Source organism: Ornithodoros turicata, unplaced genomic scaffold (assembly GCF_037126465.1).
Source record: "Ornithodoros turicata isolate Travis unplaced genomic scaffold, ASM3712646v1 Chromosome11, whole genome shotgun sequence".
NCBI lineage: Eukaryota > Metazoa > Arthropoda > Arachnida > Ixodida > Argasidae > Ornithodoros > Ornithodoros turicata.
In genome coordinates this window covers 3,982,873-3,999,972 of record NW_026999295.1, presented here as the reverse complement: position 1 = coordinate 3,999,972, position 17,100 = coordinate 3,982,873, and the positions used below count along the sequence as shown (strand labels likewise).

The following is a 17,100-nucleotide window of genomic DNA, read 5'->3' as shown; positions in this document are numbered from 1 at the left end:
GGCATGAAGTCCCTCCCCCCAATTTGAAATAATTCTCCTGTGTGTACCTAGCAAATAGAGAAAAGGAGGCATTAATCAAACATCGATCTAAACACATACAAATGCACTTACCTCCGGCGCAAGCAGACCGAACGTTGTGGTGGTGGTGGTGACATCGTCGACATCATCATCTTTAACTGCGGCCTATCCCACGCTCGCTTTTATACGCAGGATCTGTGGTTTCCTAATCTTCTATTGTGTTGGGGTAGAGAGAGAGAGAGAGAGAGAGTCGCGTGATGCGAAAGACGATATGCGTTTATTGGCTGACGTGTTTACATGGGTGCTTCATGGTCTTCTATAAGAACCCAGGGATCCAATCTAGTAATAAAGAACCAGAATAAGGATTCTACGAACAAAAACCACAATCGAAAAAACACTCACGGTATTTGACTCGCCATCCAGCGTTCAGCGAGTTCTCTCCAACCCGCTGCACTCGCTCTGTTCCACTGGTGCACCAGGGAGTAGAGGAGGTGCTCCGCTTCCCCGAAGCTTAAAGGAGCAGTACCTTCTAGCGGTAAAGTATGCTCCTCTAAGCTTCGGGGCACTCTGAAAAAGAGCTCCCCCTCTAGTCCCCGCTGCACAGCGATTTCTCGCCACTCCCTGCCGTAGCACGCCATGAGCACTTCTGTGGTGGCCGTCTCAATGTCTTCTTCCCCTACGATGGCGAACGCTTGCAAAAACGTCTCCATATCCAAGCGGGGCACATCTCCCCCCGCACCGGGGATCAGCTGGAAAAATAGCTGCACAATGTGTGTCACAGTGAAACCTACAGAGGAACGTTAGGTATTAGAAAATAACTATTTCTAAACAAGAAGAGATAGAGAAAAACTTACCAAACGGCGGACGAATGTGGACCAGAAGGTCCAAAATCGTCTGGAACGTATGCAGCATTTTCTCGGGACTCTTGATTCGAGAATAGTGGACAAGGGGGGTACAGGGGATGACCATCTTATAGTACAGGGTTCTCACGCTCGCACTAACCCCATTCACGTCATATCCATCGATTACGTAAATCCGCCACTTTGCTTCTGTGACAAGATGCCGCCCTTTGTTCCTCCAATATCGTGCGAGGAGGAGGAGGAGGGGAGACACAGGGGGTTCGAGACCAGACACGTCCAAGGACTACAAAGACGGAGAGAGAGAGAGAGACGACCCGCTGTCACATCCTGTGTAACCGTCCCAGAGTGGGATTCGAACCCAGGATCCTTCTACACTGGGCGCGACACACTAACCACCAATCTAATTTGTACTGCGTGACGTTTTTCGTATTGCGGGGTTCGTGTCTACACACGTCACAACATGTTCAAACACGTTCAAACATGTTCAAACACGTCCAAACATGTTCAGACATGTTCAGTGACGTCACAACATGTTCAAACACGTCCAAACATGTTCAGACACGTTCAATGACGTCATAGAGAGGGTGAGAGAGGAACGAGTGTGTCCAGGGACGACTTCACCGCCCATGTCCGAACATGTTCAAACACGTCTTAACATGTTTAAACACGTTCAATGACGTCATAGAGAGTGAGAGGCAAAGCTTTACTATAAATGTCGAAGCGAACGTTCGATCGTCATTCCATCATGATCAGCTTGGTAGATCCTCGTAAGTAATATACCCATGACGTCATCATCATCGTCGAAATGTTTGAAGAGTTTCGTTTCCAGTGTACAACACTTTTGCTGCGCGTGAAGTCGGTGTTTTCCCGCCTCACATATTTCGGGAGATTAGCAGGGCCCGCTTCTTCTGCACCAATTGCGGTGGATTGTGGTCCAAAGGTACGCTTCCTCGTTATTTTTTTTTTAATACGTTCTATAATCGTTCAAATTTTTTTTTTCAGAGCAAAAGCATTGGACGGACCGATTGATTCGCCCGTTTCTCGGCTGTCGGACGGTACCATTCGACGTACGTTGCGAAGGACTTCGACTATTGAAGGAAGATGGAGAAGATGGACCATCAGTGTCACTCTGTGACTGAAGAAGATTGTACGTGTGTGTTTGAGATATAAAAACACGCGTTTCTCACACTCCTTTCGTTGCAGATTACGAATGGCTACTGACGGGAGATCTACCCCTGGTCCTAACCTTCAAGCCTCCTCCAAAGACCTTCTTTTTGCGAATCGGCGATCAACTGACTACCTGTCGCTGCGGTGGACTCTGGTCGAGAAACCCCAGCCATTGGTTAGACTCGAGCCTTCGTCCGTATTTGGGCTGCCTTCCCGGCTACGAAACCAAAGCTGGAGCCTAATTCGTGTGTAACGAGAAATAAAAAAAGGTTGTCTACTCTCATTCCGTCTCAGTCATGATGACGCCCGAGCAGAGGTTTGCCACCTTTGTGCAAACGCGAATGTATCGGGACTTGCTGCGATTACGCGATTATATTCACGGCGATAGCTGCGAGGGAGACTTTCGCTCGATTCTCAAGACGATACCCTTACGTCTGTTCACCGTCAGTGGGAAGATTGCAAAGAAAATGAAGCGTTTCGTAGATTACAAGCTCGAGCTGCTGGAAAAGTATAGACGAGGAGAGACAGTCGACCCGTGTCTCATCAACGCGGGTTTCAACCGACCTATCGTCCGTCGCTACTGGCTTCTCCACACATCCCTCGACGTCACGGTGCAGACCGGCGACGACGGCGGTGAGCGTCGGGTCAGCACGTTGGAAGATCGTCTCGCAAGGGTCTTGTGTATGTCGTGAAAAAATAAATCGTCTATTTTTTACGAAACGAGTTCGCTCACGAGGAGACGTTTTATTGTTTCGTCATTCTCTTCGAGGTTACAGGAAAACATGGATACACAACTTTTCAGGCTGTAGCGTTTCGACATGCGCGTGGCTACGTAGATACAAAAAAGCCCGCAGTAAAGCGAAAAAGGCGATTGAATACACTTGTCGTTATACTCGTCCACTACAGGTAAAGTCTTTCGAAGGTTTGCTTCGATGGGGGGAAGTCCGTAGCTGTCGAAAAACACGGCAGACCTGTCGTAGTTTTTCAGGTAGAGCACCCAGTGCTGCCCGCGTCTTCTTCGCTCTTCCGTATTGATGATTAAATAACCGGGCTTGCGTAAAACGAAGGCTTCGTTTGAAGCGCAAATGCCTCTCAGCATGGAGGAAGCGAGGGGGTTCAGGGACACGAGTTCCAAGATGTCGCTCTCGTACATCTTTTTTTTATGGGAAGGTGACCGTACGGTCCTTGTCGACGTACATGAGCTTGGGACACTCGGAAATCAAGAGGACGGTGACCGCGTGTGGAAGGGCTTTAGCGAAGCGTAATTGCAGGCGAACGTTTCCTTTTCGCCACTCGTTCAAATGCGAAGGAGAAGAACACTTGTCCACGTCCAAGTTAAAGTAGAGAAGGAACCCGTTCGTTTTAAATCGCTCGTAGCTATACTTGAAATGTTTCTCTCCCAGTTCTTGCAAGAAGTTAAAGTAGGGAATTTTGACGAGGTCGTTCTGAAAGTCGTACTCGGCTCGCACTTGCTGGCCGTCCACGGAGAGCATCGAATGAGACAGGTCGTAATGACGGAATTTGTAGGGGTTCGATTGGATGTCGCCGAGAAAGTCGGACGTGGCGAGCAGGGCGACGCATAATTTGGAAGGTACCCTTTCGGGGTAAACGTTTTCAAAGTGAGCGTCCAAGCTCCCGGCACTCAAGCTCCGCACCTTGGTTTCCAATCCGCGTAACACGTAGATGGCCAGCGTGGTCTGAAGCCGCCGCTCGTATTCCAAAAATAGGGAAGGTGCCAGCGTCACCTTTTTCAAGTGTAACGTCATTTCTTTAATGTCCACCTCGTAATTGTACGTTTTCTTGTCTTTGGGGACCGATACGAGTTTAAATTCGTCGTTGTTTAACAGGAAAACGACGCGAATTTCGACGGCAGGTACCATCAGGCGCGGCTGTTGAAACAGGTCGGTATTGATCTGACCGACCAGGTTAAAGTATTTTCCACCCTTCGTCGCTTCGTAACGTTGTTTCGGACCGCGAGACGAGACGTCGTAATCGTCCTTTAAATGTTCGTCGTCCTCGACATAGAGTCCAGCCGCGTGCACTGTTTCTTGAGCCGCGGGCGTGGAATGAAGCACGACGTCCAAAATACTCCTGTAGGCGTACAACTCGTTGGAACTGACGAGCTTGTTGTTCGCATAAACGGTGACCGTCTTAAACATGCCGCTCAACAGGTGGTTTATTGGGAAAACGACATCTTTCTCGTCCATTTCTTCCCCGTCGTCGCGAACAATGCGCACGGTCAAAGACACGAAACTGCCGTAGAGATCCAAGTGTGCCCTTTGCAAATTTTGAATACAAAACTCGATCACGGAATTATTTACTCCGTTGACCGGATAAAAAAGTTGGTACGAAGTATCTTCCACGCCGTATTGAATGGAAGGGGGTTCGAATATCATCACGTCACTCGTTAGACAGATCGGCGTCTGTATTTTTCCTTTCGTTGACGTCATGACGGAGCGCGCGCAGCGGATGTGTGACCTTCACGGCGTACCAAAGATATCTGCAGGTGCGTCGTGTGTCGGCGCCTTTTGTTGTCGTTTGCGGCGTTTCTTCCCATTGTTGTTTCCAGAGCCCTCCATGGAATCCAGCACGTCTCTCCCCGTTGCTATGGCCGTCTTTTTTACTGCGCGCGATATTCCTTCGCCATCGGCCAAATTCCGCGCCAAGCGCTTCAACGTTCTCTTGGCGATCGGTTTTATTTGCTGCCAGATGGGAACGATAAACTTGGATATGTTGCTCAACACACCGCCCCCTCGTTGGAAAAGGGGGTCCCGTGTACACGGGAATTATTTTGGGGGAATTACGGTACATATTTGAAATGCAACGTTAGATTGGTTCTGCCTTTGGACCGCAACGGCAAACGTCTTCCCGTTTCGTCCGCGAGAACGATCGTCACTGAAGGAATTTCGAATTGAGACAGGTTAAAATACTGGATGTTATCTAACGTGTAGGTGACGACGTGCTTGTCTTTCTCGTAATAAAAGGGTAGTATTTTTAATATCGGTTTTTTCCCGCTCCCCACGTACGTGGGTTCCACGATATCCGTGTACACGATTATGTTGTGAAACGGGGGTTCCAGGAGTACCTCGACGGAGCTCGTGGCATCCTCATCCCCCGTGAACACGGTACGCGATTCGAAGCCCAAAAGCACGGCCAGGTACTCGGAAAGTCTTAGGGTGGAGGTGCCCTCGGAAAGCCGAATTTTACATTTCTGTTCGGTTCCGTCGAAGCTGAAGCGCGCGCGTTCGCCTACGCGCTGATTAATCGCATTTAGAAGTGCTTGCGGCGTCACATAATAGCCGGGAGGCAGATGTACTTGCAAAGATCGACGAATTTTCGTCTTGATCGTGAAAGAAAATTGACGCGCTATGGGGAGAGAGACGCGTAGCGTTTCTTCGTGTCCCTCGACGGCTGTGAGATGTAGCAGCTTGACAAAGGGTTCCGGTACGTGCAACCCTTTCGGCGTTTTCAGAGAGTACATGTTATCCGCGAATTCTAGCGAGGCGTCCAGCTTGTGCGTCTGGAAATACTTGTTGAGTGTGTTCCGTAGGGACGTGGTTTCCGAATTCAGAGTGACGTCGCCGAAAGCGACGGCGGCTGCGGCGTGCTCCAATACGATGGAGGTGGCTTCGCGTTCGCTCAATTTGGGGGTTTCACCGCACGACCTGCTTCGCGGGACGCTAGCGAGGCGTCGAGCGCTTGCGAGCCGAGGGTCCAATTCCACGGCTTTCACGTCCACGGGTAAGACGAAGTCGTATCGCGATTTATTGTACGCGAAAGAAACGTCGAATTCCGAAAGGGCTTTTCCCAAATCCCTCTCGAGATCCGAGGTGACACGAAAAGTTCTGCCGGCTTCCACCGTGTCCTCGAAAGAAACCTCGATTTTCGCATCTTGCCTTTCGTACCCGATATTTAAGAAATCGTTACTTATGCTGAGATCCATCAGACCGACTTTATACCGATTCGAGAGCTGAAGCGGACTATCGAAAGCTACCGTGAAGGCGTTGAGTTTATTCGAGGGAAACTTATCCATGCTGGCGTTCGAGAGCAGGTGGACGTAGATGTCTGACATCATTTCCCAATCTTGACCACGTCGCTGCTCGGAACCCAACTGTCGTGTTCTTTGTCGTAACCGAACCAGCGAACCAAGGAGAAGCTCTGACCGTTCACCTGCTTCTTCCTCAGCACTTTCGTTACTGGCCAAGGCTGATTGGCGTCTCGGGTTACGACGAGTACCTCCTCCGGGTAGAAAGATCCGTCCACTTCCTTACCCCGGTAATCTTCCAGGTGTACGACGGGAGGAGAGGTGTCTCTCAGGCGGGAGACGGTGAAAATCTGAGGCGACCAACTCCCTTCCGAGCTCTTATGAAAACCTTTTCTGTGAAGTAGGACCCTCACTTTATCCCCCAGTTTGAGCTTCTTTTTCACGGAGGGTACGACGGGCTTCCCATTTATCTTATTGAACAGCTCCAATTCGTTTTCGGGCGTGACTTCGGACGGGCTGATGCCCAAAGTCCTGTGTTTGGTGGTGTTGTAGTCGCGCACGATCTTGGGAAGCGCGGAAACGAAGTGGTATTTTCCCGTTACTCTAAAATAACGGAATATTCTGTCGCGTAAAGTGCGTATGACGCGCTCTGCCTGCGACGCTTTGATTACTGGAGAGAAGGTAGAATACATCTGTACCTTCTTTCGTGAGAGATACTCCTTGACGGTCTTGTTGTAGAATTCCCCGCCTCTGTCGCAAAAGATGCGTGTAGGTACGTTACCTCCCCGAAAAAGTCTTATCATGGCCCTTTTCATTTCGGCGGGGCGCTTCGTCTTTAGCGGGAGGGTGCGCAGAAAGCGGGAGAGGGAATCGATTGCCACGAGAATGTAGCGGTAACCACCGTTGAATCTCTTGTATTTTGAAAAATCGGCGAGGTCCATTTGCCACACGTCGTTGATCTTGAGCGCGATGATGCGTCTCCTATTAAACTTTCTTCTGACCGGATGGTGAAGCGTGTAGGCATCCAGCTTTCTGAGAATGGCGAGAGCCTTCTTTTTGCTCAAGTGATGCGCTTTTCTATAGCGTTCCACACCCCCCAAACCACCCTCTGGTTTCTCATATCCCTCCATAAGTCGTCCACGCAATGGAGGCCTGCTGCTGCTGCTGCTGCTGTTGAGGCTCGCGAGATTTGGGTAGAGAAATCAGACGCAATAGTTTCGAGACTTTGGGGAACCAGGAAGGTTTCTTTCCCGTCTTACGTTGCAACAAATAATTGACGAGTTCGTAAACGGAGGAGTGTCTGATGGGCTTGCCCGACACGGAGACACAACCCTCGCGATTCCAGGAAAGAACCTTCTTTAATTCCGAGACGACCCTTTCCGCTTCCTCTTTGTCCACCTCTGGAGAGAGGAGCGAATAGTCAAAGTCATTTGTAGCGTCGGACGCCTTGTTTTTATTGTCGTAGGGGTCAAATCCGTACTGCTTGAGTATGCGATACAGTGCTTGCAGTATGAGTTTCACTTTGACGTCGTCACTCTCCTTCGAGGAAAGAATGTTTCCGATGGAGGAGGTCACTTCAATTCTCTTGGCCATTGGCGAAAAGGTTCAACACGGCGGAAAGCAGGAGAGGAACCACCGACGAAAGAACGCCCTGTCCTCGCTGCTGAGACAGATAGCGCTTCAAACGTTGCGGATTCTTGTGAATCTTTTTGTAGGCGAGCCGTCGTAAAAAGCGTTTGTGCTTCTTCAAACGCGCGAACGTATCTGGAGCTAGAGCCACCTTTCCGTTCAATACATTGAGGCAAATTTCGGAGAGGTGTTTCATGTCGGACGAGGACGAACGTCTCAAGACGTCGCGGCGGCGTGGAGGGGGTAGAGTGGAGAGTACTTTGAGTAAAGTGAGGTGAGGGCGGAGATTCATTTCGGAGCGTAGATATATTGACGTTCTCCCGGAAAGATATTGCTACGCAACCTGTGATCCTCGTGCGTGTAGTTGTGAAGATCCACGAGTAAATATGCGTGGGGCGACGACATCGCTTGTTTATATGCGTCCAGAAAATACTCCAATCTTTTTCTGCCAAATAGCTGTTGGCCGAAATGTTCCATCTGGTGCACGCTGCGCACGGTGCGCGACAGGACGACGTAACTGGCGTTGTAGGATATTGTTCTAAAATGGCTACTGTCGAAAAAGATGTTTTGAACGAGTAAGAAGATCGACGCGTTGGCGTGGTGAGAACCCCGAATGAAAAGATCGGTCACCTCCTTCAAGGAACCGGCGTCGGTCATGTGATCGTCGACGACGATCAGCGTAGCGCGCGACGTGTCCCACTCTCGCGGTAGCTCCTTGGTAAATTTTACGGAGTCCCCGAATTCGTCCTGCATGCTCGGCGAAGCATATTTCTGCACGTAGAATATTTGTGACGGAGGCTTGTCTACCACGTCGTTCAGGTTCCTCAACACGTTAGCAACGAACGTAGATTTGCCGCACATGGAGGGGCCGCTTAAGATACAGCGAAAGGGATGACGGAAACGAAAAGGTTCGGGGGAAGACATGTTGCGTGCGTACACGTTGCACGAAGAGAAAGAAGAGACTGAGACTCGAAGAGAAATGCATCGCTTTTTATTTACACATCCTCGTCGTCGTCCTCTACATCGGAACTGCGTTCCCAATACAGATTGTCCAGGCTAAAGTTGGACTTCTTTTTCGCCAGTCTGTCCGCCGCTAAGATGCGGTCGAGCGTCTTCATCTTGTCCTGACACATTTCTTGACGTGCTTGCAACCATTCCAGACGGTGGACTTGAAAGGCTTCCTCCACGATGCCGCGTATAAATTCGCGAAGTTCTTCGTTTTTTGTCTTTTCCTTGCGACGACGAGAAACGCAGGAGAATAAACCACACATGGCGTTTTCCACGTATCGGTCAGAATGATGACGCGAGCTCGGTGCGCGCTGCCTTTATAGAGATAAACGCGCGCGCGCGCAAAGAACGGAGAATGAAAGCGAAACTGAAAAGCCACCCGTCGCCGCTAGGAGCGCGCGCGCGCGCAGCAGAGAGCCGAAACCGAAAACACCCGCGGCCGGCGCAGAGGGAGCTAGCAGCGCGCGCGCGCGTGCGCGGACGGGTGGAGCAGAGGGCGTGCGCGCATCCATAGCGGCCGCTGCGCGTCGCCTCTCTCAGTTTCTCTCGGACCGTCGCGGAAGACGGACGTGCGCTCCGCGCGCTCGCTCACTTTCTGGCTGGATCTCGTAGAGAGCAGACGTACGTGTGTGTTCTCCGCGCTCGCTCAGTTTCTGCCTGGAAGTTGCCGCGGGGGAAAAGGTGAGTGATTTGACGCGCTCCTTTTCTCGTATGTTTGCCGTGTTTAGCGGTGACCGCGCTCGTGTTAAGCCTTTTCTCGCATGTTTAGACTTGTTTTGCGGTGTCCAAGCCTGTTGACGCATGTTTAGCGATGTGTGGTTCCTGCCTTGTGTTAGCTGCGTAGTGTTGAGGTTAGGCCTAAGCGATCGTCCCCGTAAGCCTCTTTCCTCGTATGTTTGCCGTGTTTAGCGGTGACCGCGCTCGTGTTAAGCCTTTTCTCGCATGTTTAGCGATGTGTGGTTCCCGCCTTGTGTTAGCTGCGTAGTGTTGGGGTTAGGCCTAAGCGATCGTCCCCCCGTAAGCCTTTTTCCCCGATGTGTACTGTTTTCTGTTTTAGCAGTAGCGGTTAGACCTTTTCTCTCGCATGCCTAGACTTGCTTAGCAGTGCTGTCATTTTTACCCGCCGCTAGTATCTTATTCTGTCTTTCTCGTCTAGAGCTATGATGGTGGCGCCATCTGGTGTGATGCCTTGCAACTAAGTGGCCACCTGTCGTCGATCTCTGCAACTGCTGGGTGCAAACTACCAACATGGCGGACGCTGGTCACTCGGGTGTTGCGGAGCGGCTTCTTCGCCGCGGCATCGTTGATTTTCGAATAAATTGTTTCTCTCCACTCTATTTCTATCTTTTTATTTTATTTTCTGCCTATTTTTTTATTTTTTATGACCACGATTATCCGGAAACGCACAACTGGTCTGGACGCGAGATAGACATTCCCCAATTAGTGTGATGGCTCCCTGGAGGGTGCTGATTAATGTGGGGGGTCCCAATTAGCTCTAATTGCTAATTAATGGCGTCCAGGCCAGATGTGCGTTTCCGGATAATCGTGGTCAGTACTTACTACTGAGAAAGAGTAGCGGAAGACTTCGAGGTGCTCTGGAACATTGGAGCGCTTGATGGCAAGTATGTGGCCATTCAGAGGCTGCCAAATGGAGGTTCAGAGTTCTTCAATTACAAAGGTTACTACGGCATCGTCCTTCTTGCCCTTTGTGATGCAAGATATCGATTCCTTAAGGTTCTCATTGAGGAACAAGGCCGAGGAAGTGATGGCGGCATTTTTAGGAAATTTTTCGGAATTTGGGTTCCAGCTGGGAAACGGAAGCCTTGATGTCCCTCAACCAAAAAATCTTCCAGGTTGTTCAGTGGCACTTCCACATGTAGTCGTCGCAGATGAGGCTTCCCATTGCTGCCAAATCTCATGCAGCCCTACCCTGGGAAACAGCTACCCTTGAAGAAGGCCGCCTTCAACTACAGGCTCTCACGAGCAAGGAGGACTATTGAGAACAGTTTTGGCATCCTAGCAAGCAGATGGCGCATCTACTGTCAGCCCATAACGGCAAGCCTCCCTACACTGAGGGCCATAGTGATGAGCACCGTATGCCTCCATATTTACCTCCGCACCGAGGACGAAACAGAGTCTACAAAGGAGCGACAGTATTGCCCTGCTGGGTATACTGACATAGAAAACTTGCAACTAGCAAAGTTGTGCCTTGCAACTGGCGGACATGTGTTTCATCCAGTGATGCAATCAGGGACGCATCGTCTCTCAGCAGTAATATGTACTCTGCAAATGCTTGTAATGTGAGGAATGCGTACGCAAACTACTTCTGCTCAGTTGGGGAGGAAGAGGGACAGCACGACATCCTACGACGTGGATGCCTGCCAGAAAAATGAACTGTAGGAAGACACTGAGGGTCCGAAGTTGGGGAAGTCGGTACATGACAAGTTCACACCGCCGCAGCCACGAACACAGACAAAAAGGCACACACAAAACAGGACGAACTGCAACTCACGACTACTTTACTGTTGAATACACATACACTCTGAAATACCAGAGTAGGTACCCGTTCCCCTATGTATCCGACCTATTTTTTGAGATAGTACAATTCCTCCTGTATGAGGGCGATAGAGGGAGCGCTGACACATTTTTCCCCCTTTGGCAGGTGTATCAATACTAGGTTACGTGAGCACGCGACGTTGTTGAAAGGGAAGCCACCATTGGGGCACTTGGCATTCCATTGTGATAGATGTGGATGCTCGCCTGCCTTTGATAAAACTTCAATAGAAATTAATCTCCGATCACAGCAGGATCGAGAGATATATGAAGCATTTTTGATTGAGGAAAAAGGGGAAAAATTCGTCAGCGCTCCCTCTATTGCCCTCGTACAGGAGGAATTGTACTATCTCAAAAAATAGGTCGGATACATAGGGGAACGGGTACCTACTCTGGTATTTAAGAGTGTATGTGTATTCAACAGTAAAGTAGTCGTGAGTTGCAGTTCGTCCTGTTTTGTGTGTGCCTTTTTGTCTGTGTTCGTGGCTGCGGCGGTGTGAACTTGTAGGAAGACATACACACTGTGTTCCAAATTTGTGTGTCAGTAATGAGAGGTGTGTACAGAACTCGGAACATCACTACTTGGCTTCACACCAGTATTGTTACTAATGGTATCATTTCTGTCAGACTACAGTATACAGTGCACGTACATGTGTAAATGAAGGCATCATTTTTCAACAAATTATGGAAGAGAAGAACATCATTTAGTCTGTGTCTTCACCATACATGACATCAAACAGCACTTGCTGAATACGCATTTGAGCTTCGTGCTGCTTCTTCTCCGACAAGCTCGCCATTTTTTCCCTTAAACTAAGTAAAAAAAGAGTGTTACTGTCGGAGAAGTCAATGTGGGGCTGCTGGCATGCACTAGATTCTGCCATTTTTCTTGTGGCTGACACGAGTACATCCTGAAGGGCCGCAACGGTCTGTTCAGGTCTCCTTCTCTTTGGAGGCCTCGCACAACCCACCGTTGGAGTTTCTCCTCGGGATTCCTGTTCTTGTAGAGCCTCGAAGGTAGCCGAGGGTGTGAACGGTGACCCCAAACTTTCCTGGAAGTGAATGTTTTAATCAAGAAGCTGACAACAAATACAAGGCATAGAACATAGTGAATGAGGATAGAGTTCACCGAGGTATGTAACTAGAAAAAAAAAAAACGAAATAAAGAAACTCAGAAAATCATGAGTTAAACAACTTTGCCTTTTTTTTTATTTTTACTGATATGAGGAAGAGGAAAATTAAAATTTTCATCTATTGCAGAATGCTCTATGAATCCAGCATGCAACTTGGCCATTCCAATTCGCACAAGATGACATTTGCAAACACACCCTAAAATGCTTCATATGGGAGAATGTGATAAGGGTACCCTCAAAATGTGAAAGATAACTACTATCATACTCTGGGGAACAACTTAGCAATGTTCTGGCACCCTGACCTATACAAACAATATTTCCAAATTTTCAAAGCATAAAAAAATTAATGTATCCAGCAAGGCCAGAGATGTGACATCTCCAGATCTCCAATGTACACATTCAAAATGATGCAATGATGGGCTTACAGAACTAGATTGTGCCACTGGTGAGGGTGACGACAATTCTGTTCCCGGCACACTTGCAGGGGTTCCTGTGCCATCACGCACAAGGCTGAGCAGCAAGGCTGAATATATGGAATCGTTAAGTATTGCGCCCTGCTCCAAACACTGATGCTTACCTTGTGGCTCTGTTTGTACTAACGTGCCATTTATACTGTGCTCCTCAATTATGTCACTGCGTATCTCAGGCAGTACTCTTGGAGGGGCTGGCAGGGAGCTGGCGCAGTTCGTTGGAGGCTGATGGGGAATGGTGCCCTGCGTTTTTCTTGACAGCACTGTCCTGCTCAATGAACCAATAAGCAAAGTGTGTCACCACCGGACCAGACTTTCATAAGTGAAATAAGAAATACCGTGTCCTAATGAAGGGTGACAAAAAGCTCAAAGGTTTCATGAACGGCCATTCTGGCCTGTTAGATCGGCCGGACCCGCTGGGTTGCTTGGTGGCCCGTAGCTCCCGGGCATAGCGGTCTCTGAGGTTCTGCCACGCCCGTTGACATTCTTCAACTGGAGGGAAGTAAATAAGTACAATGTAAGCAAGTAACTGTAATAAGCACTGGTTCCATTGATTCCTACTACGCATCGTCGACAGTGCAACATACAACTCGCCACGCCGGACAGATTCATTGTGAAAATCTCACCTGACAGACCCACTGCTATGCTGATTGTCATCCATGAGTTTTCTTTTTTTGTGGCATCCCTGTAGTCGCTTCTTTTGCTATTGTATAGCCAGGGAAACTTCTCAACTTGGAGAATAAGCGCTTCTAAAACATCCACACTTTGCGCCATCTTTGCAAGGAGACTCGCGAAACAAAACGCATGCGCGGCATCTGAAGTTTTCTGCCATCCTATTGGCCAGTGCTCTTACGGTTATGGTGCTCGCGGGAGAAAAGTTGAAGTTGCCTCAACTCCTTGCGGAAACGATCTTACGGGCGCCGTCTCTTCGTCGTCATGGCAACCCCCACCGTAAGCGCCCGTAACCCGTAGCCGCAAGCGTAAACGTGACAGTGTGAACCAGCCTTTAGACGTTTCGGGAGACAACGATATGAAAGTCGACGAAGCGGTTCAGCAGCCAAATATATCTGAACAGGAAACAATGAAGAAAATGGGTACTGATGGAAGAAAAGATGACAAAAGAAAAGAAAATAGCGAAACGGATCCAGAGGCGCCGATAACAAAAAGGAAAGGGGTAATCACGAATCCAATGATGGAAAGGAAGGAAAGGGATGCAGAACAAACAAACGAATGTCAAATGGAAAAACGCATGAAAGGAAATTCTGGCTATAGCACCAAGCGACAGCTTACAGAACCCGGAGCGTCGATGCTGGAAGATATGGATTTTCTTAATAATTAACTCAAGACGAATGGCCTTCCTTCCGTTGGGCGCTTCTGAATTCGAACGAGACGGAGTGATCAGGCATCAGGACGTTACCCAATATCTAAATGACTAGTATTGTCATAGGCACATTAAACGCAAGGGGGCTAAATTCAAGAAAAAAAACAATACCAATTGCGAAGGTATTTGGAGCACCATACGTATATTGACATCCTCGGTATACAAGAAACTAAAATCAGCAACGAAGAAGAAACTGCTAGATTAGTGCATAATCTTTTCGAGAAAAGCTATGACGTCGTAGTGAGCCATGCTGTGTTGCATTCAGCTGGGTGCCTGATCCTATTAAGAAAGTCTGACAGAATCGTGCCAATCTTTCATGGAGTGGACAATGAGGGAAGGTTATAGCGTACCTTGATGTATTGATTGACAACGTGGAAATTTGGAGAGTTGTTTGCGTTTATTCCCCAAATGACGAAAATGAAAGAAAAGAGTTCTTCAGCAGCCTCGGTAACCTCTTCAATAGTTCAAATGCATACATCTTGCTGGGCGACTTCAACTGCACCCTTAGGCAGCGGGACAGATCGACAGGGAAAATGACACGGGATTCAAGTCGAGCGGTACTGGAAGGTGTTATCAGAAACTTTGATTTAGAAGATGCCGCTGACAGCTGTCCAAGAGGTTTTCATGTATATACTCATTTCCAAGGAAACTCACACGCTCGACTAGACCGCATATATATATCCGAGTCCCATAGTCGAACGGTCACGGAATACAGCGTAAAGGCAGCTTACTTCAGTGATCATTGCCTGGTGACAGCAACCATTGGGGAAAAGAAGAAGGAAAAGGACAAAAGAAATAAATGGCAAAAGTGGAAGCTGAATGTAAAGATACTAGAGGATGAATCATTCCTCGATATAGTCAAGCAAGAAATTGTAGAAGTTGCAATAAGCAGCGAAGAATAGGCAGTGGCATGGGAGAAGTTCAAGATGAAGATACGTGCAACAGCCATAGAAAAAAGCAGCATAAGGAATTTCTTACAAAAGCAAAAGGAGAATGACTTAAACAAACAACTCGGTGAAGTGCTCGAACTATAATCAAGGGCTCCAGGAAACTGAAACGAAGTTTTAGAAGCGACTAAGATGGAACTAAATATCATAAATGAGGAAAGGTTAACGGTGCAAAGATAAGATCGCGCGCAAAGAACTTTCTTCCCGATGAGCCACCAGGAAAGAATTTTTGTTGGAAAGAACGGAAGCGAGGAAGAGCAAAGCAGATCTACAAGCTAGACCACAACGGGAAAATAATCTCGACAGATAAAGAAATGCTAGGTGCTTTCGAAGCGTACTACAAAGAACTGATAGGAAGCGGACAGAAATCTACGAGAAACAATCCTCAGGAAGCCATAACTTTTCGAAGATTATCAGACAAGAGCAGGGAGGATCTTGATGGGCCTATAACCTTGGGCGAAATTCGGGAGGCTATTGAAACGTTGCCAAGAAACCGAACACCCGGACCCGACGGCATCAGCGCGGAATTTTATCAAACATTTAAAGACTTCCTATCAGTAATATTGTTGAACATATATAGAGAAGCTGAACAGAAACAAGAATTCCCACCAACATTCAAACGGACACACACCGTGCTCATCCCAAAGGAAATAGAAGAAGGAAAAGTACCACAAGTGAAGGACACCAGACCAATAACGCTCTGCAACGTAGACTACAAAATATACGCAAAAGTTTTAGCTGGCAGGTTGCAGAAGGTTATTACCGAAATTGTCGGGGAACACTAGACTTGTGCCATCAAAGGAAGAAGTATTCAAACGAACATACATATAATGAGAACTGTGTTGGATTTATGCCAGTTAGAAGGGGAGCAAGTAGCAGTGCTACTAGCAGACCTGGCCAAAGCCTTCGATAGAGTGGACCACGAATTCCTATACTGGGTAATGACCATGAATGGAATTGGACAGACGTTTCTTCAAAGAGTACAGCTATGTTACAAGAATGTCCAGACCGTGGTGTTATTCAACAATCAGTGTACGAGTGCAATACCGTTAAAGTCATCCGTTAGGCAGGGATGCCCATTGTCACCACTTCTATTTAATGTATATGTGGAATACTTGTGTCAGAGCGTCATTCAGAGGAAGAGCATCACAGGATTCGAGGTGTTTGGAACGGAGGTGAAAGTTTTAGCATACGCGGACGATATTGCCTTTTTTGCAAAGGACAAAAACTGTGTGAAGTGTGTGTTGAAGTGTGTGGAGGAGTTTTGTGAATTATCAGGGGCCAAACTAAACAAGGCTAAGTGTGTAGGGATCTCGGCGGGCCAGTGGGGGTCCACGCCAGATCATTTTGAAGGAATTAGATGGCAGACAGCGCCGACAGTTTACCTTGGAGTTCCCTTGGACAAGACTCGGAACACCAGCCCGATGTGGGATGAACAACTGAAGCAGATAGGAAAAACAGTCCACAGCTGGAAACAAAGAAGTCTCTCAATTTTCCAGAGGGCCTCCGTGTGCAACATATTCTTTGTCTCAAAACTCCTGTATTTACTCCAGGTGATGCAACTTCCCCGTAGGAATATTCAGAAGTGTCATCGTTTGTTCGCAACATATGTGTGGTTTTCAACGTTTGAAAGTATGCGTCGAGATAACCTATTCCACAGTGTTAAGCGAGGCGGTCTAGGGCTAAGGCATTTGTTCGCGGCCAAACTGGTGATGCGACTGTTTTTCTTCAGAAAGTGCAACCACCCCTTGTTAAAGACAGTACTACAGTCAGTGGGAAGCCAAAACTTGGCTAGCATAACTGTTGCGACAGTCAAGCGTGTGTATGCTGTGAGTAAGTTTTATGCAGAGGTTGTAGAATGTATGCAGTTTTTGCTTGTAAGATTTACACGCGAATATGTTTTTAGTGTAGGTAAAAAAAAGCTGTACCATGACTTGATAGACACTCTCTTC

The 17,100-nt window shown here is 48.1% G+C and overlaps 2 long non-coding RNA genes across 2 annotated transcripts; one reads left to right on the top strand and one right to left on the bottom strand.

Moving 5' to 3' along the window:
• Nucleotides 1-275: 275 nt before the first annotated feature.
• LOC135371399 (uncharacterized) lies at nucleotides 276-686 on the bottom strand. The gene is made up of 2 exons (XR_010415588.1): nucleotides 421-686; nucleotides 276-357 (listed from the first exon to the last, which is right to left on the bottom strand). It is a non-coding gene; the product is annotated as an uncharacterized LOC135371399 (long non-coding RNA).
• An 8,541-nt stretch (nucleotides 687-9,227) lies between these two features.
• LOC135371485 (uncharacterized) lies at nucleotides 9,228-10,004 on the top strand. Its single transcript, XR_010415630.1, has 2 exons — nucleotides 9,228-9,348; nucleotides 9,824-10,004. It is a non-coding gene; the product is annotated as an uncharacterized LOC135371485 (long non-coding RNA).
• The last annotated feature ends 7,096 nt before the right edge of the window (nucleotides 10,005-17,100 follow it).